The 27515-nt window shown below is 43.8% G+C and overlaps 1 long non-coding RNA gene and 1 pseudogene across 2 annotated transcripts; both read right to left on the reverse strand.

Moving 5' to 3' along the window:
• Positions 1-3075: 3075 nt before the first annotated feature.
• LOC101021286 lies at positions 3076-5774 on the reverse strand (annotated as a pseudogene). Its single transcript, XR_651622.4, has 2 exons — positions 5136-5774; positions 3076-4015 (listed from the first exon to the last, which is right to left on the reverse strand). The product of XR_651622.4 is annotated as a nuclear nucleic acid-binding protein C1D pseudogene (transcript).
• A 5185-nt stretch (positions 5775-10959) lies between these two features.
• Positions 10960-16157, reverse strand: LOC110744118. The gene is made up of 2 exons (XR_002524306.2): positions 15728-16157; positions 10960-11562 (listed from the first exon to the last, which is right to left on the reverse strand). It is a non-coding gene; the product is annotated as an uncharacterized LOC110744118 (long non-coding RNA).
• Positions 16158-27515: the final 11358 nt, after the last annotated feature.

A 27515-nucleotide genomic window follows, 5' to 3' on the forward strand; every position in this document is an offset into this window, starting at 1 on the left:
TGTGTCCTAGAATCCTAGAAAGATGGCAGACGGGCTGGGCACGGTGGCTCATGCCTGTAATTCCAACAGTTTGGGAGGCCGAGGTGGGTGAATCACTTGAGATCAGGAGTTTGAGACCAGCCTAGCCAACATGACAAAACCCATCTCTACTAAAAATACAAAAATTAGCCTGGTGTGGTGGCACATGCCTGTAGTTCCGACTACTCAGGAGGCTGAGGCAGAGAATCACTTGAACCTGGGAGGTAGAGGTCGCAGTGAGCCAAGGTAGAACCACTGCACTCCAGGCTGGACAACAGAGACTCCGTCTCAACCAAAAAAATAAAAGAAAATAAAAAAGAAAGATGGCAGACAATCTTATGCCACTGTAAATTTTTGGTAAATCTATGTCAGTTGTGAATACCTGGAAGGCAGAAGTGAGGAAAATAATGAAAGCAGAATATCACTATCATGACTCACCTGCTCTTAGCTGGTACTGTACATAGGGTACATATTATACATAGGGTATATGAAGAAAGAAATGAGTTCAGAAAGAAATACTTTGCTTAAGAGGGCGAAGGAAATGGAACAGAAAGGTAAGGTAAACCTACAGATATTTTTTTCTCATTTTAAATAAGGAAATTAAAAAAAAAAAATTAGAGACCCACATCCTAACAACAACCATATATATATATATACTCAAACCCGGGTTATGGCCATCACACCATTGGTTTAAAGCAAAAAGAGGCAACACGGACAACTACAAGCCACTGGAGGGTGCTTCTTCCGCGAAGAGGAACCAAAGTATTGAGGAAGCCTTCACATTTCAAACATCTCTTGAGAAAACACCAAGGGTCAATGGAGAGGCCACGCAAACACCATGGTTTTAGAGGAAGGAAGCTCACAGCCTACTCGGAGTTGCTGGGTGCCAGGAACAGTTCCTGGACCTGGACCAGATCTAAGGAGCTGGTGATGAAAGAACTTCAGGCATCACGTTCCCTGCATGGACCCCTGTGATCCTAGCTACAGGAGCTCCCACGATCCCCATAAACACTTGGACTTCCAGGGAGAGCCCCCTGGAGAACAAGCAGAGGCACAGCTTGAATCTGGGCAAAGCCCAGGCTTCGCTGTGCTGTGCCATGGTAGCAAAACACAACCATAAACGCTGATTTCCGAAGACGCTTTGTCTTGCACTGAGCATGGGACCGAGGTGCATCTGAACCACACTCCCCCTACCACCTCACTCCCACTGCCTCCCAGCACCTCCCAAGACTGCCCACCTGGCCAGTCTCACAGAAGGATGCCCACAGCACACCTCCACTGCACTGCACAGAGAAGAGTGCTGTGCAGGTCCATGTGCCAGCATGGGAGCTGAGTGCCCCCCCCTTTGCAAGACTGGACCAGGAAGGGCAGGGCCTGATAGCCAAGGCTTCTCCCCCATGGGGTCTCAAGGCTGAGAATACCTGGAATGGCTCAGCAACCTGGATGCAGACAGCTTAAAGCAAGCCTAGACAGTTGGGCCTGCTGCCAGTGTGGATGCCAGAAGAGACGCACCAGGTCAGGAGAGCATGAGCTGGGCAGGCCTCATGGCCACCTGCAGGACCGAAAACCCTAGGCCACAGGTACCATAACAGTTGTACACCACTGGTGCCACTGCATTGCCTAACTGCCCGCAGACATACCCCACAACCCACTTGACTCCAGCAAGCACAGGGGACCAGAGAGAGGTCACTGGGGAGTTGCGGATCCCTTGGTGTCATAACCCTCAGTGCAGTCCACTCAAGGTTGGGGGAGTGCAGCCCACCAAAGCCCCCTTTGGAAGAAAAGAAACATGGCCGCAGCACTACTCACTGAAGGAGTCACAATAAGAGCCTGGGAATGGACGTGGAGAGGGTGTCATCTCTTGCCTCTCCCCTCCCCTCCTCACTGCAGTGTTGCAGATGAGGCAGGAGCACTTCCACCTGGGACGCAGTAAGCCTGTGATGAAAGAGGCTGCTCCAGCCAGGCGTGGGGGCTCATTCCTGCAATCCCAGCACTTTGGGAGGCTGAGGTGGGCAGATCACCTGAGGTCAGGAGTTCGACACCAGCCTGACCAACATGGAGAAACCCCATCTCTACTAAAAATACAAAATTTGCTGGGCGTGGTGGTGCACGCCTGTAATCCCAGCTACTCAGGAGGCTGAAGCAGGAGAATTGCTTGAACCCAGGAGGCAGAGGTTGCAGTGAGCCAAGATGGCGCCATTGCACTCCAGCCTGGGCAACAAGAGCGAAACTCGGTCTCAAACAAACGAGAAAACTAAAAATAGAATTACCATTTAACCCAACAATCCCACTACTAGATATATGTCCAAAGGAAAATAAATCATTCTACCAAAAAGACACCTGCATTTGAATGCTTATCACAGCACTATTCACAATAGTAAAGACATGAAACCAACCTAGGTACCCATCAGTGGTGTACCGGACAAAGAAAATGTGGTATATATACACCATGGAATACTACACAGCCATAAAAGGAATGAAATCATAGACTTTGCAGCAACATGGATGCAGCTAGAAACCATTATTCTAAGCAAATTAATGCAAAAAAAGAAACCAAGTATTGCACGTTTTCACTTATAACTCAGAGTTAAACAATGGGTACACACAGACATAAAGATGAGAACAAAAGACACTGGGGACTCCAAAAGAGGAGGAAGAAGGGAGCGGGGAAGGGTTGAAAAACTATCTATAGGATACTAGGTTCACTTTTGAGTGACAAGATCAATAAAAGCCCAAACCTCAGCACCACACAATATATCCATGTAACTAACCTGCACATGAAACTCTGAATCTAAAATAAAAAAACAAAATAAAATAAAGCAATGACTGGATTAAAACCTCTACCAAGAGATGATTTATGTTGTCTACACTACTACAGAGGAAAAATAGTGTGTGCTTTTGCTACAACTGATAAGCTCAAAATAATTAAGAGAAAGAAGAAATAGACAATGAATTGGGGAATAACTGTATCTGGAGCTACGTGCAATCAACTACATTAATTGGCCTTTATTGAGTATTTTATATGTGTCTGTGGATGGTATAAGTGTGTTATTTCATTTAAAATAGTACAAATATTTACAAAGAACATTTCACTTAAATTTCACAGTTGCTTAGAAAATGGTACTTGCAAGACTGACCTATATAAAGAAATAAGAGTCTCATCAAAAGACATGGTAAATTGTAAATATAAAATATATCACAATGTTAAAACCCTCACAGTGCAAATCAATAAAGATAACACCCTTTGGAGAGGAAAGTATTTAGCTTTACAAATTTGCTGTAAATTTACATATTAATTCAATAAGGACTACATTTAAACCTTGCACTACCACAGAATCATTTTGTGGGAAAAAAAAAAAGATGTACTTTTTGAATATGTGTACATAAAAAACAAAAAGTTAACTTTTACTTTTTCCTTTATTGGCAACTTTTGATGCATTTTTCGGTTTTGGTTCCCAGAGGGCATTTTTTACAAATCTTGAAGCTGCACCTCTGTCCAGCTTGCCTGCCTTTTTCTTGTCTGTCATTTCCTTGACTCTGTTCATATATACTCTGATTCTTTCCAATTCCTGCTTTACTGGATGTTCCTTAGGATTCACTCCTTGAGTTGCCAGATAAACCCAAAACATTGAATTTAATGTGTATGCAGAAACCAAATCCACTTTTGCTTGTTCAAGTGGGTCCAACTTCTGCAACAACTCATTTCTAGAAACAGACATCATGTTCTCCAGCATCTCATCCACAGCATCAATGGAATTCCCAAACGCTGACAAATATTCGTGAATTTCTACTGGATAGTCCTCATTAATTTCTTCAGCTGCCATTATGGCTGATTCACGGCCTTCGACTCCAGTCTCCTAGAAAGTGGTCCGGCAACGATGACATCAACGATGCGCCGGATCTGGAACTGAGGCTTTTAAAGTATTTCTCTACATTCCCAGAAATACATTTATTATAATTGCATCTTATGGCCCTTTTTTCAACAGAAGTAAAATTCCTGGAACATTAGAAGAGCACAAAATTTATTTTTTAAATGAAATATTCTAAGACGCTTGTCATTCTCTCAGGCTCAAAGCCTAAAGAGGTACACCAGTAAGACACGATTCATTATAACATCCAAGATCATGGGGAGATGTTTGCTCAGGTGCTCACATGATGTGCAGAAACAGAGGGAGACACAATTGAACTAAATAAAGTCACAGGCTGGGCGCAGTAGCTCATGCCTGTGATCCCAAGACTTTAGCAGGCCAAGGCAGCAGATTGGGTGAACCTAGGAGTTCTACATATACTATATACTATATAATATATATGTTATATATATACTATATATATGTATATATTATATATTATGGTATATGTGTGTGTGTGTAGATATATATATAAAATGTAATCCCAGCTACTCGGGAGGCTGAGGCAGGAGAATTGCTGGAACCCAGGAGGTGGAGGTTGCAGTGAGCCAAAATCGTACCACTGCACTCTAACCTGGGAGACAGAGCAAGACTACATCTCAGAAAAATATATACACATTTTTATATAAATATATATAAATGTAGTATAGAAGTGAAATCTCATCTCTACTAAAAATACAAAAAAAAATAGCCCGGCATGGTGGCGGGTGCCTGTAGTCCCAGCTACTCGGGAGGCTGAGGCAGGAGAATGGCATGAACCCAGAAGGCAGAGCTTGCAATGAGCAGAGATTGTACCACTGCACTCCAGCCTGGGCAACAGAGCAAGACTCCATCTCAAAAAAAAAAAAAAGAATCAAGGGGAATGTCCCTATTATATGCCAAATCACTACTTAAAGTTTATCTGTTGGGGCATGGTGTCTCATACCTATAATCCCAGCACTTTGGGAAGTTGAGGAGGGAGGATCCTTTGAGCCCAGGAGTTCGAGACCAGCCTTGGCAACACAGCAAGACCCCATCTCTACAAAAAATAGAACAACTAGCTGGTGTGGTGGTGGGCACCTGTAGTCCCAGCTACTCAGGAGGCTGAAGTGAGAAGACCACGTAAGGCTGAGAGTCAGGGCTGCAGTAATTATAGGCATGAGCCACTGCAACCGACCTTTTTTTTTTTTTATCATGTAATACATCCATGTAATGAAATTTATTTCTTACAGTGCTGGAGGCTGGGAAGTCCACAGTCCACGGGCTGCAGCTGGTTGGCTTCTGGTAAGGGCCTCATCCTGCATCATAACATGGTGGACAGCATCACAAGGAGAGAGGAGAGGTTTGCAGGAGAGAGAGCCAACCAGGCTTTTATAACAGTACCAGTCTCGTGATAATTCACTCCCTATTATTCCTACTCAGCCGTTAACTCACTCATTTAGGAATGGATTAATACAATCATGAAGGCAGAGACTTCATGATCCAATTATCTCTTAAAGGACCCACCTCTTAATACTGTTACTTTGCAGATTAAGTTTCAGCATGGATTTCAGAGAGGACAAACAAATCACAGCACCATTTTTGTCAATTACACCTCGGTAAGAATTTCACAATTGTACTTAATCTTTTCAGAGAGTAAAGTGTTTGATTTTGCAATTAGATTTTGACTATGGGATATAATGCACAAAGAAATAAACTTTTGTAGAAACCATAATTGTTTCTTTTTCTTCCCCCTATGAGTCTAGGTATTTATAAAACTCAACTCAACTTTTTAAAAAATTATAGAATGGACATGCAAATAGGCAGATATTCCTCCATGAGACTCAGCCTCTCCTATTCTTTTTTTTTTTTTTTGAGACTGAGTCTTGCTCTGTTGCCCAGGCTGGAGTGCAGTGGCATGACCTCGGCTCACTGCAACCTACACTTCCCAGGTTCAAGCAATCCTCCTGCTTCAGCCTACCAAGTAGCTGGGATTACAGGCACAAGCCACCACGTCCAGCTAATTTTTTTGGTATTTTTAGTAGAGACGGGGTTTCACCATGTTGGTCAGGCTGGTCTCAAACTCCTGACCTCAAATGATTCGCCCATTCGGCCTCCCAAAGTGGCTTCTCCTGTTCTTGAGGACATCAACACATCTACAGCTGACATTTCAACTATTGTGATGGGTTACCAAGGGCATGAAGTGACAGAAGAGCTAAGATCCAGATGGAACACTGTAAGTTGATAGAAACACCAGTGAAATTTCCTATAGGAATTTCTTTTGGCCACATCATATCTGAGCTAAGAACTATAACCCGCTTTTCAAGAAAGTGAATATTTTATTCACCTGAAAGCTCTGCATACCTGGACTCCACGTGGACAGGGGAGGCTGCAGAGGGGCAGGCTAGTTCCTTTAAGGAGACACCATGAGATGACCAGGGACTATCCAAACTATCTAAATCCCCACAGCAGGCTCCCCACTGTGCCTGGACTGCCACCTGCCACCCTCCTATTTCTCTCCAACCTTGGTTTGCAGCCGGAGCTGGTTGGAGAGTGGAGGGACTACACTGTGAGCCCTCAATACTCTGTGTGGGGTACAAAGGCCTTTGTTTGAGACCAAACACAAATTATCCACTCCTCTTAGCAGGAGACCATGAGGTCTGTGAAAGAAAAAGAAAAAGGTTTTTTTTTTTTTTTTCCTTTTTTTGAGACCAGGTCTCACACTGTCATCTAGGCTGGAGTGCAGCAGCACGTTCTTGGTTCACTGCAACCTCTGCTCCTGAGCTCAAGCAATTCTCCAGCCTCAGCCTCCTGAGCAGCTGAGATTATAGGCATGGACCACCGAACCAGGCTAATTTTTATATTTTTTGTAGAAATGGGGTTTTGCCATGTTGTCCAGACTGGTCTCGAATTATCTAGCTCAAGTGATCTGCCTGCCTTAGCCTTCCAAAGTGCTGGGATTACAGGCATGACCCACTGTGCCCGGCCTAAAGGCCTTATTTTCTATAAAAATAAATAAATAAAAAATCTATGGATCGGGGAGACACAGGCTCCAGTGTAAGACAAAAATTGAGCTCCAAATGACAAAAAGAGGTCCTGGCTTCATTAGGGAAAGGTCCTGCCCTAGACCTCAACATGGTCTGTACATGCAAATGAAAGATTGAAACTGGTTCAGACCCGACTGGTTGAAAATAACTGCATCTCAGTTGGGTAGTTTCTAAGCCCAAAGCCAGTGGTCTCTGTAGGGTGCCCCTTTCAGGCAGCTGGCAGGAGATTTCCAGCCATGTGTCTCGGCTCTGGTTTCAGGAGCCATCTTAGCTCAGAGGTGCAAACGTTGTGTTTGTCTGGAGCTGCCCTCTCCTGGAAAGAGGAATGCATGACTGCTCTTCCCTCGCCCCACCATGGCCACTTGGCTCCCATCATCTTAATCTGTGTGTCTCTTCCAGCCACAAGAGGTGCATCTCCTCTGGAGAGCTTGGGGTCGTCTTTAGAGCTTCATTTCACACTCCCAACTTGCACAAAGTCCCAATTGCCCCTGCCAGGGAATGAAGCCCAACATTCCCACCAGAACCAGGCTCAGACCTTTCTCTCCAGAGCTAAAATACAATCTCAAGTAATGACAAGCCAATCCCAATTCTGCCTCTAGGCACTACCTCCCCATTATTGGCTCCAAAGACAGTGCCATCTTCTGAAACCACCTTTGCAAAATTATAACAGTAATTTTAGTCCGACATAATTGACTCCATCTTGTTTTTAACCTCCAAGCTATCCCTGGTCATTCCTGGATATAGACCAAGCTGCTGACTTTGGAAGAAATGTAGTTTATGGGTTTTTTGATTTGATTATTTTATTATTATTGTTATTTTGAGATGGAGTTTCGCTCTGTCGCCCAGACCAGAGTGCAGTGCACTCAGCTCACTGCAACCTCCACCTCCCAGGTTCAAGCAATTCTCCTTCCTCAGCCTCCCGAGTTGCTGGGACTATAGGCACGTGCCACCACGTCTGGCTATTTTTTGTATTTTTAGTAGAGACAGGGATTCACCATATTGGCCAGGCTGGTCTCGAACTCCTGACTTCGTGATCCACCCACCTCGGCCTTCGAAAGTGCTGGGATTACAGGCTTGAGCCACTGTGCCCGGACCTATAGTTGTTTTTTAAAATTGGCCTTTTTAAAACAGGCCGAGTGTTTGTCCAGGCACAGTGGCTCACACCTGTAATCCCAGCACTTTGGGAGGCCGAGGCAGGCAGATCACCTGAGGTCAGGAGTTCCAGACCAGCCTGAGCAACATGGAGAAACCCCATCTCTTCTAAAAGTACAAAATCAGCCGGGCATGGTGGTACATGCCTGTAACCCCAGCTACTCGGGAGGCTGAGGCAGGAGAATTGCTTGAACCCGGGAGATGGAGGTTGCAGTGAGCCAAGACTGTGCTACTGTAATCCAGCCTGGGCAACAAGAGTGAAACTCCATCTTAAAAAAAAAAAAAAAAAAAAAAAAAAATTGGCTTTTTGAGATGTTTTTTCAGGCTTTTGCATTTCTAACAATTGAATGGGCCTACCTGGACCCGTAACACATCCAGTCCTGTGGCCCCTACCCAGAAGCAGACTCAGCCCAGGAGGACCATTTTCCCACACTCCTATGATTCCATCCCTAATCAGCAGCACCCATACCCCTAGCCCCCTGCCCACCAAACTATCTTTGAAAAACCCCTAACCTTTGACCCTTTGGAGAGATTGATTTGAGTAATAGTCTTATCTCCTGTGCGGTGTGGCTAGGTTCACAAAATTCAACTCTTTACCGCAATGCTGTGATCTCAGTGAATTGATTTTGTCTGAGCCATGGGCAGGAAGACCCCATGGGTTAATTACACTTCTTTCTCCTAAGGCTTCCTCCATGTGCCTGATAACTATAGGGTCCAGTTCTATGTCTGGACGTGATGTAGAACTGTGATCCAGTCCTGGACACTTCTGGTCCCCAGTTCTCAGGTCCCTGGGATCCTTCCCCTTGGGCATAGATGTCATTGCAGAGAGTCTCCAAAACCCCTAGACTCCATCCCCTCAATCGCACTCTGGCTGCCAAACCGCCTCCAGTTTTGCTTGGATGCTTCTTGTTGCAGGTTGAGGCAGAGAGAGGAGAGGAGTGAGTTGCACAGCATCCAGGGCTTCCCGGGAGTATGCAGATATCACTTGACAGAGCCCTACCAGGATGGGGCAAGATCTACTGCTCAAGACTGAGCCACAAGCCTCCTCTGGGTGCCCCTACCTGGGACCCCACCCCAGCAGAAGCCCTGCTGTCAGCACCATTGTTTGGCCTGCAGAGTGACTGCCCATGAAGAAATGTTATGACCTCCATACTACCTGAGCATCAATTTCAAACACTGATTCTCTGAAAAGAGAAACCTCTAGCAATCTAACAAAGAATAAAGCAAAAGGTGCAAATAAAAACATTAAAATAGTACACTACTACATGTACTCTAGGAATGAGTATTATGAGGATATTTCAAACGGCTTTATGGCAGTAAATTTGAAAATCTTCATGAAATAGGCATATTCTTGTTAAAATTTAACTTCCCAAAACGACTCGTGCAAAAATAAACTATTGTGATTTATAATCATTTAAACTATGGAATCAGTACTCAAAAATCTTCCCATCAAGAAAATGTCAGACCAGCCTGGAAAATTCAACCAAATGTTTAATAAAGGAATAAATGTCATTTTCCACAAGATTTTAAAAATTAGTATTCTCTAAAGTATAGTGTATAGACAGGGTAAATAAAGAGAGGGTACCATAACTGATTCATACTAAAGCTAACATGGGGCCGGGCGTGCTGGTTCATGCCTCTAATCCCAACAGTTTGGGAGGCCAAGGCAGGTGGATCACCTGAGGCCAGGAGTTCAAGATCAGCCTGGCCAACATGGCGAAACCCCATCTCTGCTAAAAATACAAAAGTTAGCCAGGCCTGGTGGCGGGAGCCTGTAATCCCAGCTACTCGGGAGGCTGAGGCATGAGAATCGCTTGAATACAGGAGCTGGAGGTTGCCGTGAGCCGAGATTGCACCACTGCACTCCAGCCTGGGCAACAGAGCAAGACTCTGTCTCAAAATAAATAAATAAATAAGTAAAATAAAGCTAACATGGCCCAAACCCCTAAAGACAGTATGTGCAAAATCTCATTCAGAAACACAGATATAAAAATTTTAATCAAAATATGAGCAACCCTAACCCAGCAATACATTAGAAGGATATATCATGTTACAGTGGGTTTTTCCAAGAATTTTTTCAGGTCATGTGATTTCAGTGGATTTTTCTTATATTCTTTTTTTGAGATGGAGTCTTATGTTCTTAGGTTCACGCCATTCTCCTGCCTCAACCGCCCGAGTAGCTGGGACTACAGGTGCCCACCACCATGCCCAGCTAATTTTTGTATTATTTTTAGTAGAGATGAGGTTTCACCATGTTGGCCAGGCTGGTCTCAAACTCCTGACCTCAAGTGATTCACCCCCCTTGGCCTCTCAAAATGCTGGGAATACAGGAGTGAGCCACCAGGCCTGGCCTTATATTCTTTAATAGAAAAAAATCCACTGAAATCACATGACAGGAAAAAAGTCATGATTCTAGCAATCACTGAAAAAAGCACTTAACTCAAAACCTATACAAAGGGGAGATACAAAGCTGCACTAGGAACCAAAGGGGCTCTTCTGGCAGAAATTTATTAATATAAGCTAAAGATCACGTCGAATTTAGGAAATTCAGACAATGACGCCATCTCTCATTGTTCTGATTCCATATAGAGTGTTACTGGCAGTTTTCAGCTAATGCAGTAAAGTAAAAAAGATGAAGGAATAGGATTGTATAGAAATACTGCCATCTTTGGTAGCTGAGGTAATTAGGTATATATGAAACCTGACAAATCAAAGTTCTAGAATTTTTATTCACATTTACAAGGTATGTTTCATAACATTAAAGAAAAAAATTTTTCTTCATTATCCAAAAGTAACTCTTAGTAATTTAGTGAATGTAAACCCTGTTCATGTTTTTGTATTTTTTCCATATGTGACTGGATATATATATGGAAGAATAATCATTACTTGCTGCTTTATCCTTTATTTTCATGATTATCGTATTATCAAACTATTCAATAACTTGATTTTTTATAAACAGTATGTCCCAGAACACTCACACAATTACACAGATCAAGCCTTTTCTTTCTTTTTAAGCTGCGTGTATCCCTGCATATACCACAAACACAGTGCAAAGGGGAAGGCCTTGCATGCTGGCTTTTCCCCATCTCAGGCTTGTCCATTTCAGAATACTGAGGAGGAGATGCAGAAGGATGAGGAAATAATGCCGATCTACATTGAGAAGGGCCATTATCTGTGTCACCTGGATACTCTAAATCACAGCTTAGTTTCCTTTTAATTCATAAGGCTACAGAGTTATTTGCGCCATCATGTTAATTGGGAATCCCCTGTGTCTCCACGGAAGAGTGGCCAGTTCCACCAGTAGAACTTCCTGGGCACAAGAAGTTCTGCTCAGGGTCATCATTGGGAGATTCCACCTGGTTTCCCTGGATTCTTGTAAATGGGTGGCCTTTGGCAAAGGAATCATGCAGTTTCCCGGCAGCAAACATTGTATGTCTCTCTCTAGGTGGTAGTCTGGCTCTTTTATTTTGAAACCAGTTCTGAAGAGAAAGAATAGTTTGTTAATTCAATCTGTTTGTTAAGTTATGTCGTACAATGCATTTCCACAATGTAGGAGAATTTTACAGTTAAGCTTAGTCTCAGGATGATCACTGGCTTGTTTCCTGACTTGAATAAGACACAAATAATGAAAGCAATCCTTTGTGGGGCCACACATTATGGGGGTTATAAATTGTGCACAATTCCAAAATCTCAACTGCCTCATAGTTGCAGTGGCCCTTTTGTACATGCAAACCCGGACCTTTCAAAATCTCCCAGCAACCTGTTTGCAATCCTCCGCATTTGGAAAGAACAGACTTCCAGCCTTTCCCTAACTTACTTATTTTACTCAAGCTGACCTACCAGGATAAACTTACGATTCAATATCCTCTAAATTATACTCTTAAATTCACTGTATTCAAATGCTATACATAGAACAAGCAAGAGTTGGCCAGGCACAGTGGCTCACGCCTGTAATCCCAGCTCTTTGGGAGGCGGAGGTGGGTGGATCACAAGATCAGGAGTTCAAGACCAGCCTGGCCAACATGGTGAGACCCCGTCTCCACTAAAAAAAATATAAAAAGTAGCTGGGCATAGTGGCGTGTGCCTGTAATCCCAGCTACTCGGGAGGCTGAGGCAGGAGACTTGCTTGAACCCAGGAAGCAGAGGTTGCAGTGAGCCGAGATTGTGCCACTGCACTCTGGCATGGGTGGCAGAGCAAGACTCTGTCTCAAAAAAAAAGAACAAGCAAGAGTTTGTAATAACTTGGACAAGGCATTTTATATGTGACTCTAAGCATTCCATTTGACACCTCTAGTCTTCATTCTTTTCCCTTCCCCATAAAGAGAGGATAATTATACATGCCAACCCTAATCCCTAGGGGTTTGGGGAAGGGAGAAATGATCAACATTGTTTTAGACTCTCCATCCTAATAAGCTCTGGTTGTGGTAGGGTGCCTAGAGCCCTACCATACAGGTAAGGATGCATGGGGGTCTTTTAATATTTGATCCCTCCTGGAACCCCTCTGTCTGCAAGTTCAGAATTGCTTTAGGTTAATAGCACTTAAAGTTAGAAAGATCTCTGATCCAAACCTATAATGACTGCTTAAAACAAAGTTGTGTGCCAGGCGTGGTGGCTCATGCCTGTAATCCCAGCACTTTGGGAGGCTGAGGCGGGCAGATCACCTGAGGTCAGGAGTTTGAGACCAGCCTGGCCAACATGGGGAAACCCCATCTCTACTAAAAATACAAAAATTAGCTGGGCATCATGGCACACACCTGTAATCTCAGCTATTCAGGAGGTGGGGGAGGAGAATCCCTTGAACCCGGGAGGCAGAAGCTGCAGTGAGCTGAGATTGTGCCGCTGCACTCCAGCCTGGGCAACAGAGTGAGACTCCACCTCAAAATAAATAAATAAGAAATAAATAAAATTGCGACCATGCACAATAAACCTGGCACCTCCAAACATACTCATTTTCTTCTCACAACACCATCACAACATAATTATACATATTTTACGGAAAGATAAGGTACAAGTCAACTTGCGCCTCTAGAAGTCAGACGTTATACAGCCATTAGGAGGTAGATCTCATGAGGACCCAACCAAAAGACAAGAGCTCACTGTCTCATGACAGAGCCTCCTGTGGCCCTCCCCTCAACCAGGCTTGCTTCCTGATTACGTCATAGGCACTTTCCTTAAGCACATGCAGGTCAGTTCAATTCCGTGTAATTTGACCAGCCATTATCTATGAACTTCCTTTTAGGAATCTATCCGTTTGACAAGTAGGAAGGATAAAAAATAATTAAAAAGCAGTTTTGACCATGAGCAACCCAATTGTCACGAAGTTAGAAATGTAAATAAATGAACAGTATAAGAACGTTTACTTAAATGTTTGACCAAGCCCAGGAGAAATGGCTTATGCTGTAATCCCAGCACTTTGGGAGGCTGAGGCGGGAGGATTCCTTGAAACCAGGAGTTTGAACCCAGGCTAGTCCATATGGCAAAACCCCATTTCTACATTTACAAAAAAAAAAAATAGCCAGGCATCATGGCCTGTGGTCCCAACCACTCAGGAGGCTGAAGTGGCATCACTTAAGCCCAGGGAGTCGATGCTGCAATGAGCCATGATTGCACCACTGCACTCCAGCCTGGGCAAGAGTGAGACCCTGTCTCTTAAAAAAAAAAAAAAAAAAAAAAATCAACCAGTCCTTCCATTTCTATCCTGGTTATTTATTTGGATTTTCTACTTATTTGCAGGAAAGCATTGGTCTGTATTTCCCTTGAAATGTTTTCAGTTCACGAAACAGAGTGAGATGGAGTCTCACTCTGTCACCCAGGCTGAAGTGCAGTGGCACCATCTCAGCTCACTGCAACCTCTGCCTCCCAGGCTCAAGCGATTCTCCTGCCTCAGCTTCCTGAATAACTGGGATTACAGGTGTCTGCCACCACTTCTAGCTAATTTTTGTATTTTTGTAGAGATGGGGTTTCACCATGTTGGCCAGGCTGGTCTCGAACTCCTAACCTCAGGTGATCCACCCACCTTGGCCTCCCAAAGTGCTGGGATTACAGGCGTGAGCCACCATGCCTGGCCTACTTCACAAAATTTTTATAGAAATTTCATTATGCAATATTTGCCTACACTTTTATTTTATTCTCCAAAGCTGCTTATATTCTTTGTTTTCACTAACACAATTTTGTCCATCTGTCAAGCAACTAATATATTCAATAGTCAATGGATAATCACAGAAGAGAAATATGAAAGTCTCCTTAAATGTGTATATATAATCTATCAGGGGATTAGAGAAAAGATTGTGTGTGTAAATAATATAAATTCAAATACAATAAGATGTTGTGCTTTAACAATTTACAACAATCATACCAGAAAATCCCCAAACAAAATACTGGTTCATGCAATAAATGTGTATGAAGCAACTGCTGATGCTGTGGGGTTCTATGCCAAGTCCCGCGACACTATCAAGCCAATTTATTCCTCCTGCACTTCAGACTTGCATGCCGAACTTTTTACTTACTCTTTGAAGTAAGTAAACCTCTTGGAGGTTTAATTGGCACACCAAACTTAACATGTCCAAAGTAAAACTCCAAATGTCTGACACAAAACTGCTCTTCTCCCAAGCTCCCCTGTTAGTTAAAGGCATCTCCAATCTTCCATTTCCTCAAGCTAAAACTTTGGAGCTATCCTTACCTCTGGCCTGCTCACTGCATCCCCAATAGCTCGGCAAACTATAAGCAGCTCCACCTTTAAAAATTAAAGGTCTTCCCAGTTCTCTAATTCCACAGCCAGCACCCTTGTCAAAACCATCACTGTCTCTATCCTGGAGAATTACAATAATAGCTTTTTCTTTTTTTTGAAACAGAGTATCGCTCTGTTGTCCAGGCTGGAGTGCAGTGGCCTGATGTTGACTCATTGCAACCTCCACCTCCTCTACCTCGGCCTCCCAGGTAGCTGGGATTACAGGCACGTGCCATCACACCCGGCTAATTTTTATATTTTTGGTAGAGACAGGGTTTCACCATGTTGGCCAGGCTGGTCTGGAACTCCTGACCTCAGGTGATCCACTCACTGTGGCCTCCCAAGGTGCTGGGATTATAGGTGTGAGCCACCACAGCCAGCCTACAATAGCTTAACTGGACACTCGTCCCAAATTTGCCTCACAATAGTCTATTTTTCCATAAAATGCATACATAATATATTCACACCCACACTGAGATGAAAAACAACAACAACAAAAAAAAGCTCTTTTTTTTTTTTTTTTGAGAATCTCACTCTGTGGCCCAGGCTGGAGTACAGTGGTGCGATGGCCCACTGCAACCTCTGCCTCCGAGGTTCAAGGGATTCTCCTGCCTCTGCCTCCCAAGTAGCTGGGATTACCGGCACATGCCAACATGCCTGGCTAATTTTTGTATTTTTGGTAGAGACGGGGTTTTGCCATGTTGGCCAGGCTGGTCTTGAACTCCTGGCCTCAAGTGATCTGCCTGCCTCAGCCTCCCAACATGCTGGGATTACAGGCGTGAGCCACTGCACCCTGCCTAAAAAAATCACTTTGTGCTACGTGATAAAATGCTATTAAACTTTTTCATGCTTCTTTACATTTTCCATATTAACTATAAAAAGATATACTCATGCAAAGCTTTTAATATTTTACTTACATCAATTACAAACACGGGACAAGAGATTGTCCAGCCAGTTTTTCCCTGGTTGTAAAATTAGGATAAGGATTCTGTGCAAATGACTGCTGAAGCACACTCAGCTTATCCTTGGTAAATTTATGCCATGGTTTTACACTTCCTCTTCCCCGTCTTCTTGTTCTTCCTTCATTATGACTGTCAATGGGAGATCCTGAAAAATGTATAAACAGAAAGAGAAACGCATTGGAGAATACTAGTAGTGTCCAGAGTGCGGGAAAAAAAAGGTCAGTCATTGGCTATTTCATAAAACTTTTTAAAAGTGGAGCCCAATCTCATACCCGTACATAACAATAAAATTACTAATGAGATTAGCCAAGTGTAGTGGCTCAAGCCTGTAATCTCCTTGACTCAGGAGGCTGAGATGGAAGGATTGTTTGAGGCCAGGAGTTCAAGATCAGCTTAGGCAAGATAGCAAGACCCCATCTCTAAAAAATAAAAACTTAGCCAGGCATAGTGGTGCATGCCTGCAATCCCAGCTACTTGGTAGGCTAAGAGGCGAAAGGATTGTTTGAGCCCAGAAGTTCAAGACTGCAGTGAGTCATGATTGTGCCACTGTACTCCAGCCTGGGCATCAGAGCAAGGCCCTGTCAAAAAAAAAAAAATAGTTAAAATAAAAAATTTTAAAAGTTAGCTGGGCATGGTGGCACATACCTGTTAACCTAGCTGCTTGGGAGGCTGAGATGGGAGGATCATTTGAGCAAGCCCAGGAGGTCAAGGCTGCAGTGAGCCATGATCACACCACTGCACTCCATCCAGCCTGGGTGACAGAGTGAGACCCTGTCTCAAAAAAAAAAATTTTTTTTAAATTAAGATACAAAGTTATCCTGTGTTCCTAGATTAGAAGAACTAATATTGTTAAGGTGTCTATACTACCCAAAGTGATCTACAGCTTTAATGCAATTCCTATTTTTAAAATCCCAAAGACATGTTTTGCAGAATAGAAAATTTAATCCCAAAAGGTATATGGAATCTCAAGGTATCCTAAATAGACAAAACAATCTTTAAAAAGGAGAACACAGTTGAAGGTCTCACACCTCCTGATTCCAAAGCTTACTACAAAGCTACAGTGAAACAATGTGGTACTAGTGGAAGTACAAGTGTATATATATTCTGTAGATATTTTCTTGAGGTTACCATTGCAATTACTGTTTGGTACTAGCACAAAGGCAGGCATGTAGAACAGTGGGATAGACTAGACAGCTCAGAAATAAATCCTCACAAACATGGTCAAATGATTCACAAGGGTGTCAAGACCATTCACTGGGGAAAGGACATTCTTTTCAACAAACAGTGCTGGGGAAACTGGGTATCTACATGCAATATAATCAGGTTGTACCCTAACCTTACACCATACACAAAAGTTAACTCAAAATGGCTCAAAGACCTAAACGCAAGAGCTAAAAGTATAAAATTCTAAAAGAAAGCAGAAGGGAAAAGCAACCTGACTTTGGATTTGGCATGAGTTCTTGGATATGACACCAAAAACGCAGATAACAAGAGAATAGGACTGCACCAAAATTGAAAACTTCTGTGCAAAGGATGCAATGAACAGAGTGAAAAGGCAGTCTGTGGAATGGAAGTAAATATTTGCAAATCATGTCTCACAAGGGGTTAATATAAAGACATATCAAGAAACTACAACCCAACAACAAACAAAAAAAACCTGATTTTAAAATGGGCAAAGGACTCAAACAGATATTCCTCACCAAAGAAGGTATATGAATGGCCATTAAGCACATAAAAAATGTTCGTCATCACTAATCATTAGGGAAATGAAAAAAAAAAAGTCAAATCCACAGTGATACATCATCTCACCCCATTAGCATAGGATGGCTCATGTCAAAAAAAAAAAAAAAGAGAAAACACACACACACACAAAACCAGTAAGTGTTCTCAAGGATGTAAAGAAATTGGAGTCCCTGAACCCTGGAAATGTAAAATGGTGTGGCCATATAAGGCACAGTGGCTCATGCTTGTATTGTAATCCCAGCACTTCGGGAGGCCGAGGTGGGCAAAACACCTGAGGTCAGGAGTTCAGGACCAGCCTGGCCAACATGGCGAAATCCCGTCTCTACTAAAAATACGCCACGGCATTCCAACCTGGGTGACAGAGTGAGACTCTGTCTAAAAAAAAAAAAAGAAAAGAAAAACAGTCTGATGGTTTCTCAAACAATTAAATGTTATTATATGATTGAGCAATTCCACTTTTGGGTAAATACCCACAATAATTGAAAGCATGGATTTGAACAGCGATTTATACACCTGTGTTCGTAGCAGCATATTGTTTCCAATAGCCATGACTCAATATAAAATGTTCCCAACATTTCTCAAAAGCAAATGTGCACATCTAACACTCATAGCCTCTGGAGCCTGCCTACCTGTATTGTTGGGTTTTTTTGTTTTGTTTTGTTTTTTGAGATGATGTCTCCCTCTGTCGTCCAGGCTGGAGTGCAGTGGCAGGATCTTGGCTCACTGCAAGCTCTGCCTCCCCGGGTTCACTTCATTCTCCTGCCTCAGCCTCCCGAGTAGCTGGGACTACAGGTGCCCGCCACCATGCCCAGCTAACTTTTTTCTTTGTATTTTTTAGTAGAGACAAGCTTTCACCGTGTTAGCCAGGATGGTCTTGATCTCCTGACCTTGTGATCCACCCGCCTCGGCCTCCCAAAGTGCTGGGATTACAGGCGTGACCCACCGTGCCCGGCCCTCTACCTGTGTTTAAATCCTGGCTCTGAGGCTGACAGGCCAGTGTAGCACTGACTGTCACTGGCTGGCCCTCCTGGGCCACTCTCCTTGTCTCCGGCTGCTCTCCAGGCCCTGGGATGGAGGCCATTCCTATGGCATCTTCTTGGAGGACTTCATGTTCTAAAGGCATCACAGCTGAACCATGATTGCTTCCAGGGCTCTTTGATGCAGATTCTCACCTCTGTAACGTAGTGATGGGCCCAGTGGACTTTGGGGCCCACTGTATATACTTGGGGCAGCTTTGACTTCGGTTATTACTCATAAAACACAATGTATTAAGGTACAAGGCACCAGTAGAACTAACCGGAGCCTTCTCTCAACTAGGGTTCATCTAGAAAAATAAAGCCAGAATCCCCATACTTTGCAAGCGCACCTTCCCAGAAAACAGGAGTGTCACTTTTCCATATTCCAGGTTTGAAAAGCTCCAAATTATTTCTGAATTTCATGGAATATCAAATCTGTGAACTAAAGGGAAAAAAATGCCCAGGGCCATTTCTACAATTCTTCCAGTATAGCTCTTTTGCTTTGAGGACGTTTTTGTCTTCAGTATTTATACTGTTAACGTTTAACCATACAGGAAAGTAGAGGGAAGCGTATAATTAGCCTGATGATCTTATCACTGAAATGTAATATATAGCAATACATGGCCAATTTTATCCCCTTGACACCTCACCCTCAATATTTTGAAGTGAATCTCAGATATGTCATTCACCCAAAAATACACGTCCATATGTATCTCTAAAATATAAAGTCTCTTTTAATGCCATCATGGGTTAAGATTTAAATACCTGAGCCTCTAGTAAAGTCCTATCCCCAATTCTACCGTACAGCAACCACACACAATTACTTTGATGACATGAGCTGTTCCCACTCTATAAGCTAGCACTTTTAAAAGATGAAAGGCCAAGCACAGTGGCTCATGCTTGTAATCCCAGCACTTTGCAAGGCCGAGGTGAGCAGATTGCTTTGAGTTCAGGAGTTTGAGACCAGCCTGGGCAACATAGCAAAACCCTGTCTCTACAAAAAATACAAAAATTAGCCAGGTGTGATGGCGCACGCCTGTGGTCCCAGCTACTTGGGAGGTTGAGGCTGGAGAATATAGCTTTGAGTCCAGGAGACAGAGGTTGCAGTGAGCCAAGATTCCCCAACCCCAGCCTGGGTGACAGAGTAAGACGCTGTCTCAAAAAAAAAAAAAAAAAAAAGTCCAAACATCTATTAATACAAAACACTAATGCATCAGCTAAGGAGCCTCTTGCAAAAGAAACACGCTTTGGTCTCCACCAAAGAAACTCACCATTGGAAGTTAAGATGAATCTCTAGTCCAAGTTCTGAAAGATAGAGTGATTAACTCTGCAGCAGCAATCATCAAACATAACCCTGAGACGCCCTCCCTACACATACCCTAGACACAGCCCTGCCCCAGACACAGCCCCCCCTAGGCACAGCCCCGCCCCAGGCACACCTCCTGATGGCTTTACCTAACTTTTCAAATCCCATTCACTCAATGAGCGCCCAGTGAAAACAATTTGCTTATTTAATCCCTACAACACCCTTATAAAGTGCATACTGTCAGATCTCTGAGCCCAAGCCAAGCCATGGCATCCCCTGTGACTTGCACGTTTACGCCCAGATGGCCTGAAGTAACTGAAGAATCACAAAAGAAGTGAAAATGCGCCGCTCCGCCTTAACTGATGACATTTCACCACAAAAGAAGTGAAAATGGCCAGTCCTTGCCTTAAGTAATAACATTACCTAGTGAAAGTCCTTTTCTGGGTTCATTCTGGCTCAAAAAGTTCCCCCACTGAGCACCTTGTGACTCCCACTCCTTCCCACCAGAGAACAACCCCTCTTTGACTGTAATTTTCCTTTACCTACCCAAATCCTATAAAACGGCTCCACCCTTATCTCCCTTGGCTGACTCTCTTTTCGGACTCAGCCTGCCTGCACCCAGGTGATTAAAAAGCTTTATTGCTCACACAAAGCCTGTTTGGTGGTCTCTTCACATGGACACGCATGACACATACTATTTTAATCCTACTTAGACTTGACAACAGCAGGGGCAGAGAGGTTTAGACCACAGAGTGAGCCTCTGACCCAGGCAGTCTGACCTTGAACCTCGTGCCTGTGGCCATCACTTTCATGTTTATAGACTGCACGTTCTGTGAGGATGGAAGTCTGGTCAGGCTCACAGAAGGTCCAAATCACCTGATATATCATTGCTTACAGAATACTGAGATTGGAGGCAGGAGTGACCATAGATTAACACTGAATAAGGACATTAAAAGATATAAAATGAATGTTTTATGAACATTAGACCATTTGCTAATTCATCCTATTCTAAAAACCACCCTATGAAATAGCCAAAACCTCCATATTACAGACAAGGAAACTGTGGGCTTTTCTGTTTTTTTCACAACTCTAGGACATTGTACGTTCCCAAATGTGTGGGGTAAGGTAATAACACTTGAAGGGTTTTTTGTCCTCTAGGTTTGGAAAATGCAGCTCATGCTCGACAACTGTTTTATATTAATCCCTCTTAATTCAGAGTGATACATATATTCTTCGTTCTACTTAAACGAATTGCTACAATTTATGAGGACTCATTACATGGCCGGCCCAAAGAACAAATTTTTCAGACATTCTCTTACCTAAATCTTACAGTGCCTTACGAGGATATATATTATTAGAAAGATGACTACGGAAGCACAAAGAGATTAGCTAATTTACCTGAGGTCAAACTAAGAAGAGGAAAATAACTAGCAGGAATCAAAGCAGATGAAAATAAAGTTTTAATTGGGCAAGGTAATGGCAGACTTGCAGGAAGGAAAGAGTCCCAAATGATTTCAGTTTCTCAGTTCATTCCAGGGTGGGTCGTGCCTCTGCAATGAAAAATAAGAAAAAGCAAGAGGAACAACTCATGGTTTTCTTCGTTTCCGTGGTTAACATAATCTCCTTTCATCCTGGGACTTCAACAGGTCCTTTGGAGCAGTGCCAGATGCTTTGGGGTAGTTGAAGGAATATTTCGGTAGCTGGAAGTCTTGGAGAATATCAACGACTGAGAGAGCAGAGCAAACCAAAATTGGATTGGGCCTATGCTGATTTCTTTGGCTTTTTTGTCTTCCTAGTAATTCGTGCCCGCTTTGTGGTTGATTTGTTGTTGTTTATTTTTTGAGGCCGAGTCTCGTTCTGTCGCCCAGGCTGGAGTGCAGTGGAGAGATCTCAGCAAACTGCTACCTCCGCCTCCCAGGCTCAAGCGATTCTCCTGCTTCAGCCTCCTGAGTCGCTGGGATTACAAGCATGCGCTACCTCACCCGGCTAATTTTTGTATTTTTTTTTTAAAGACCGGGTTTCGCCACTTTGCGGAGGCTGGTCTCAAACTCCTGAGCTCAGGTGATTCGCCCGCCTTGGCTTCCCAAGCGCTGGGATTACAGGCCTGAGCCACCAAGCCCGGCCCACGCTTTATTTTACTCTCAGTACCTTGAACTCACACTAGGTGGCGACCTTCCCCCTCCCCGTCACTTATCAAGCTGCTTCCGAAAAACATTTTTACAAGGGACCTTCACTTTCTTGCTTTTCATTCTTTTCTCAACTCCAATCTCTCTGTTCTCACTGCATTGTTTAGACATCACTGGTAAAAATTAACAAGCCAACTCCTAACTTGCCCGATCTTACGGTTAATCTTCCTCCCTACCTCATTGAACACTGTTGGCCAATCTTTGTTTTCCTTGAAAACTCCCCTACTTCAGATTTTGTTTTTTCTTTTGAGACGGAGTCTTGCTCTGTTGTCCAGGCTGGAGTGCAATGGCGTCATCTCGGCTCACTGCAACCTCCTCCTTCCGGGTTCAAGGGATTCTCCTACCTCAGCCTCACGAGTAGCTGGGATTACAGGCATCTGCCACCACACCCAACTAATTTTTGCCTTTTTAGTAGAGACAGGGCTTCACCATGTTGGCCAGGCTGGTCTCAAACTCCTGACCTCAGGTGATGCGCCCGCCTCAGCCTCCCAAAGTGCTGGGATTACAGGCGTGAGCCACAGTGCCTGGCCCAGATTCTTTTTTTTTTTTTTTTTTGAGACGGAGTCTCGCTCTGTCGCCCAGGGTGGAGTGCAGTGGCCAGATCTCAGCTCACTGCAAGCTCCGCCTCCCGGTTTCACGCCATTCTCCTGCCCCAGCCTCCGAAGTAGCTGGGACTACAGGCGTCCGCCACCACGCCCGGCTAGTTTTTTGTATTTTTTTAGTAGAGACGGGGTTTCACCGTGTTAGCCAGGATGGTCTCGATCTCCTGACCTCGTGATCCGCCCGTCTCGGCCTCCCAAAGTGCTGGGATTACAGGCTTGAGCCACCGCGCCCGGCCTCAAATGCTTTCTTTGCCTTGCTTCGGTGTGCACCTTATACAAGCTTTCCCCTTGGGCTCCAAACCACCCGCCGTCTGGCACTGCCTGATTCTTGAATCAAACTCCTAAAATTTTAAGTGCTTAGGTTTATCTTTTTTCTTTTTTTGAAATGGAATTTCGCTCTTTTCTCCCAGGCTGGAGTGCAATGGCGCGACCTTGGCTCACTGAAACCTTCGCCTCCTGGGTTTAAGCCATTCTCCTGCCTCAGCCTCCCAAGCAGCTGGGACTATAGGCGCCCGCCACCTCTCCCGGCTAGTTTTTTGTGTTTTTTAGTAGAGACGGGGTTTCACCGTGTTAGCCAGGATGGTCTCGATCTCCTGACCTCGTGATCCGCCCGTCTCGGCCTCCCAAAGTGCTGGGATTACAGGCTTGAGCCACCGCGCCCGGCCCCAGATTCTTTATTAAATTCGGTTTCAGTGGATGCCCGCTGAGTCCTTCATCCTTTTTCAAAATACCTCATAACAGTAAGGGCCCAGTTTGTACTGAGTGCTGTGTATTGAGACCTGCAATGCAGCTGTGAATAGCACAAATGGAGTCTCCGAAAATCAACATTCTGGTGAACTTTTAAAAATACGTAACTCCCAGACCAGGCACGGTGGCTTATGCCTGTAATCCCAGCATTTTGGGAGGCCGAAGCGGGCAGATCACGAGGTCAGGAGTTCGAGACCATCCTGGCCAACACGGTGAAACCCCTTCTCTACTAAAAATGCAAAAATTAGCCAGGGGTGGTGGTGGGTGCCTGTAATCCCAGCTACTTGGGAGGCTGAGGCAGGAGAATCGCTTGAATCTGGGAGGGGGCCGTTGCACCATTGTACTCCAGCTGGGGCCACAAGAGCAAGACTCTGTCTAAAACAACAACAACAACAATAAAACAAAAAACACATAACTCCCAATTATCACTTGCAAAGAAAAGTCAGAACTTATTAGAATGACTGGCAGGGAGTTTCGTGACCATTCAGGCCGGGAGTGGTGGCTCACACATGTAATCCCAGAACTTTGGGAGGCCAAGACAGGTGGATCACTTCAGGTCAAGAGTTCGAGACCAACCTGGTCAACGTGAAACCCTGTCTCTACTAAAAATACAAAAATTAGCCAGGCATGGTGGCACGTGCCTGTAATCCCAGCTACTCGGGAGGCTGAGGCATGATAATCACTTGAACCTGGGAAGTGGAGGTTGCAGGGAGCCGAGATAGTGCCACTGCACTCCAGCCTGGGTGACAGAGCAAGACTCTGTTCCCCCCAAAAAATATTTTTAAAAAAAAATTTTTTAAACATTATACTACCATTCAGCTTCGCCTTTGAGACTCTCACCACCTGCGAAATCTTTGTTCTAAATGTTCTAACCAGCCTTGTCCATCTCCAGGTTCTGAGATACTCTCAGCCCTCCTGGCTTCATCTATCTACTTCAGGTGCCGCAGAAGAGTTCCAAATGACTCTGGAAGAAAAACACTTTGACCAAAAGAAAATTATCAACATGGCAATTTGATTTAAATGGTTATCTGGTTAAAATGAAAAAGACATCATTAACAACAGGTGAGTTTAAGATTCTAGTGTTCTATAAAATGATTTTGTTTTCTTAAGTGTTTTTTTTTTTTTTTCAGGGTTGGGGGCAGGAAATTCCCAGATTTGGGGGACATTTTCTCCATTTTTGGATATAATGAATTTATTATTTATTTCCCCTGTTGCTTTTGGAATGTTAAAAGTTCATTTAACTTAAATGTCCAAAAGCATGTTTAGTCCTTGGTTTCCTTATTTCAAAAATGCAGCATTCGCCTTCTTCAGGACCAAAAGTGAACATGTTTGATAAAGCCCTTTAACATTACTATTAAGGCATGACACAACCAGTGAATTTAGCAAACCAGTGATTCAGCAAATTGGCTTTCAACACGCTGTTTTGTTGATGATTTTATGTCAATTGCCTATTCAATGAACTTATATTTTCTCAAACTAAATTTCAGCTACTCGTCTGCCTCTTTCATATCACAAAACTTATTTCACTAAATTCTTATGAAAGTAAGAATAACTAACATTTATTACATTTTTACTTTGCACCATTTTTAAGTTAACCACTAGCCAGGCCCGGTGGCTCACCTGTAATCCCAGCACTTTGGGAGGCTGAGACAGGCAGATCACTTGAGGCCAGGAGTTTGAGACCAGCCTGGCCAACATGGCAAAACCCCATATCTACCCAAAATACAAAAATTAGCCTGGCATAGTGGCACATGCCAGTAATTCCAGCTATTTGGGAGATTGAGGCACGAGAATCACTTGAGCCTGGGAGACAGAAGTTGCAGTGAGCTGAGATCATGCCACTCCCACTCCAGCCTGGGCAACAGAATGAGACTCTGTCTTAAAAACAGTAAATAAGCTAACCGCTTTCCAAACATATAAATATATTTTTTTAAAGTGTCATATAGGTCAGATTTCTGCACAAAACCTAATTATCATCACTATCATTATTTTAAGATTTTTAGGAAGAGCAAACACACCCTAGACTCCTCCCTTCTACCACAACACCCTGGTGGATTATCCCTGCCCCCTCATTCATTAATTCAATGCCCTGAGAACATTTCTGTTTGCAATCTTTGAACACAGAATCTCATAAGTGCAAAATAGAAACCTGTATTAAAACATTATTATGCTGCCTCTAGTAAATCCTTATTGATTATTCCGTTGTCTGTCATATGAACTACAGTATGCTCAACCTGAATTTGTCTTGTTCACAGTTGTGTTGACAAAAAGAGTCAAACTCTGTAAAACATTTGAAGAGATTTATTCTGAGCCAAATATGAGTGATCATGGCCTGTGACACAGCCCTGAGGAGGTCCTGAGAACTTATGCCCAAGGTGGTCGGGGTGCAGCTTAGTTTTATACATTTTAGGGAGACATGATACTTCAATCAAGTATATTTAATAAATATGGCCAGGCGCTGTGCCATATGTCTGTAATCTTGGCACTTTGGGGAGGCCAAGATTTGCTTAAGACCAGGAGTTCAAGACCAGCCTGGCCAACATGGTAAAACTCTGTCTCTCCTAAAAATACAAAAATTAGCTGGGCATGGTGGCATGCGTCTGTGATCCCAGCTACTCAGGAGGCTGAGGCACGAGAATTGATTGAACCCAGGAGGCGGAGGTTGCAATGAGCCAAGATTGCGCCACTGCACTCCAACCTGGGTGACAGAGCAAGATTCTGCTCAAAAAAAAAAAAAAAAAAAGATAAGAAAAAAGCAAAAAGAAAAAGAAGAAAATACATTGGTTTGGTCTAGAAAGGTGAGACAATTCGAAGCTGCAGGTGGTGGGGGGGAGAGGGTAGGTGGTCACTTCCAGCTTATAGGTAGATTTAAAATTTTCCTGGTTAACAATTGGTTGAGTTTATCTAAAAACCTGGGATCAACAGAAAGGAATGCCTAGGTTAAGACAAAGGATTGTGGAGACCCACATTCTTATTTACAGAGGAAGCCTTAGGTAGTAGGTTTCGGAGAGAATAGGTTGTAAAATGTTTTTTATCAGACTTAAAGTCTGTGTTGATGTTAATGGCAGAGATGTACAGTGAGGCATGTCTCACTGCCACTTCCCATCATGGTCTGAAACAGTCTCTCAGGTTAAATTTCAAAAGAGCCATGGCTGAGGAGGAAGTACATTCAGATGGTTGGAGGGCCTTAGAATTTTATTTTTGGTTTACAGTCTCCCCCTTCTGGCCAATATTTACCAGGGGAAACATCAAAGGCCATCAGACCTTTTTTTTTTTTTTTTTTTTTTTGAAACGGAGTTTCGCTCTTGTTGCCCAGGCTGGAGTGCAGTGGCAGATCTCTGGCTCACCACAACTTCCATCTGCTGGGTTCCAGCAATTCTCCTGCCTCAGCCTCCCTAGCAGCTGGGATTACAGGCATGTGCCACCACACCCGGCTAATTTTGTATTTTTAGTAGAGACGGGGTTTCTCCATGTTGGTCAGGCTGATCTTGAACTCCCAACCTCAGGTGATCTGCTTGCCTCGGCCTCCCAAAGTGCTGGGATTACAGGCGTGAGCCACTGCGCCGGCTGCCATCAAATCTTTGTTTTGTCTCATAGCATTGCCAGGGTGGCATGGCTGCCTGCCCCCCATCCATCCTGTCCCTTGGTGGGACTTCCTATGGCTGAGGGCCTTAAGAGTCAAAAGACTACACAAGCGCGGTGGCTCACACCTGTAATCCCAGCACTTTGGAAGGATGAGGTGGGCAAATCACCTGAGGTCGGGAATTCAACACCAGCCTGACCAACATGGAGAAACCCCATCTCTACTTGACATACAAAATAAGCTGGGCGTGGTGGTGCATCCCTGTAATCCCAACTACTTGGGACGCTGAGGCAAGAAAATCGCTTGAACTCAGGAGGCAGAGGTTGCGGTGGACCGAGATTGTGCCATTGCATTCCAGCCTGGGCAACAAGAGTGAAACTCTGTCTCAAAAAAAAAAAAAAGGTCAAAAGACTTATAGCCAATTAATTGTTCTAGGCCAGATAGGAAGGATGTGGACAGGCATTCATCACCTCTTAAATTATTATTTTAAGTAAAACGCCAACAAACAAAAAACCAAAAGGCAAAGTTACAACACTGACTTATTTCAACTTCTATATGTT

This window comes from Papio anubis, chromosome 11 (assembly GCF_008728515.1).
Source record: "Papio anubis isolate 15944 chromosome 11, Panubis1.0, whole genome shotgun sequence".
Classification (NCBI taxonomy): domain Eukaryota; kingdom Metazoa; phylum Chordata; class Mammalia; order Primates; family Cercopithecidae; genus Papio; species Papio anubis.